This window comes from Cherax quadricarinatus, chromosome 17, assembly GCF_038502225.1.
Source record: "Cherax quadricarinatus isolate ZL_2023a chromosome 17, ASM3850222v1, whole genome shotgun sequence".
Lineage (NCBI taxonomy): Eukaryota > Metazoa > Arthropoda > Malacostraca > Decapoda > Parastacidae > Cherax > Cherax quadricarinatus.
In genome coordinates, this window is record NC_091308.1 from 24,033,216 (window position 1) to 24,035,497 (window position 2,282).

Sequence of the window (2,282 nt, forward strand, 5' to 3'; positions counted from 1 at the left end):
CTCCCTTTATCTAACATACTCTACTATCCTAGCACAAACTTACCAAAGACATTACAAACAACGTACCAATAACATTACTGTACATTTCATGGTCATATATTACGTCTTAAGAGACTTCTCACTTCTGGTTAGCAACCCAAATATTAATGTCACACTACTTGACTACATTACATTACCCTTGGTTAAATTCTACATTAGTTGACTGTATACAACTATTGAAAAAGTTTAAAATTACGTACGAGGGCTAAATAAAACTTACTTATCTCGTAGCCTCCTCTTTACTCCCGCCGCTGCCCACTAGTCACTTAAAACACCTTACTATCTGTCATTATCCTAGACATATACTTGACTGTAGTGCAAGTAATACTGCCGTTCTTGGTGTTGTATTAATTATAATATATTGTTCCCCGGCCAGCTGATCCTTCCTTGACGACCAAGGCAAAACAAGATCACCACACTTCCCACACACTCAACCCTTCCACCTCATACATACTATTTTCACAATACCCAGTATATCTTCTTTTTCCATTCATATTTCCATTATAAAATATTCAGCTTAACATTTACGTATTTTCACATTTAACTGTATTTATTTACTCGTCGATTTATTCTCCTCCACACGCTCGGTATTTCCATTAAAAATCCCTTATTTTCTTTATCCTTCACTGGAGGGAAAAATAATTTGACATGCTTTACTTGCATTAATGAACTATTTGACAAACTACTATAATTTTAATTTATTTTAACTTTATATGAAGTAATGGCGATTTTTTATTGAGTGTGCTACCCTTGGATGGGTTGCCAACTGCTCTTAAAAGTTAATGTGGCGGACACAGGAGTATGTACATTTATTACATAAAGGTTTAAGAGATACATTGTTGATATAAAGATGGTATAGACAGTACATGAGATGTGAGAGATAAATGTCTAGTACTTATTGTTACGTGTTTGTAACTGATTATAATGCGAAAATCTCATCCAGCTCCTCAGAACTGGGGCACGTGCCCAAAATACAGCAGGCATTACCCCTCTGAACAGCAGCGCTGAGTCGCTGGAACAGAAAACTAGCTGCCCTGGTATCCCTAGTTACCCTAATGAGTGTTTTGCCTGGCTCCTTAAGGAAGTTAGATGCACTCTTTCCCCATGAGCCAAGGGTCTCTGAGCCTATGAGAACAAACATATAATGATGTGCAAGTTCTCCATATTTCCTAGACTTTTGGGACTCCCTGAAGCTGGCGGCTGCCCCTCCTTCCCTGGTGTATTGGAGATAGGTATCAGCCAAGGTAGATGCACATGTGTAATCCCACACCACCTACTTACCGTCTGTCCAGGCTTGAAGTGTGATACCATCTGGATGCTTCTGGCTGCCATCAGATCTGCATATATGGGGTGGCTCCCTTACTGTTTAGCATCCGGCTGTTGTGAGGCTCCTCTTGACAATGTTATTAACCTCCTCATGTCTTGCAATCTTTCCCTCGGATTTATGGCACACAAGACCATGGTACCTGAATCGGTCTGCTGCTTCACTGCAGCAACACAAATGTGGATGGTCTGTGGATCGAGCCGTGTGCCAAGGCTGGAGTTGGGAACAGCCAACAGAAAGTCCCCTGCATGAGGAGCTCTCACTGCCAGGAGGCGGGCTCGATCTTTCCCTGACACACTAAAGCATTGTTGAGGCTATTTTTTCCACTATCAGGCCTTCCCAGTGGGATTGTTTGTAGTTGTTGGGGGGAGCAGATCTGGTTTCAGAGCCTGTTAGATTATCCCAGATCATGGCTCCGTCAATGAACTTTTGGTCCTGGACTCCAATCTTGTCCCTAAGATGTTCAGGGAGAATCGCTGCTACAATCCCTCTGGAAGCAATGCATGAGGACAGAAAAGAAGGTAGTGCAATCTGTGATGACTTGCAGACACCAATGCCTCCTAGTCTGACTGGAAGTGTAGCTTGGTTCCACTGCCCATCTTCTAGAGTAAGGTTAAGTACTTTCGTAAAAATCTGCCTCAGGATACTGTCATATTCGTGCAGTATAGGGTTATCATATGAAGGTGCACATCTTAGGAAATATGTCAACCTGGGCAGACTCAAGCACATTGTGAGAAGGTACAAGGCATCGTGGGTGTCCAGATTGCCTATTCGTTGTTCCATTCTCCTCAGTTCTTCCAGTTTCTTCGTGAGGATTGTGTCAATGGCATCAAATTCAAAATTCAAATTCAAAGTTTATTCTCTATAAGGATTACAATGCTGAGTTTACAGAATTTGATATTTGTGTGGTTTACATCTA

General features: G+C 41.5%; 1 protein-coding gene across 1 annotated transcript in view; it reads right to left on the minus strand.

The window, feature by feature from the left end:
• plx (PTB_TBC1D1_like and TBC domain-containing protein plx) overlaps positions 1–449 on the minus strand; it is a gene marked incomplete in the record, with an annotated part of 401,111 nt that extends 400,662 nt beyond the window's left edge. Inside the window, 1 exon segment of the mRNA XM_070085876.1 lies at positions 260–449.
• Between the last annotated feature and the right edge of the window lie 1,833 nt (positions 450–2,282).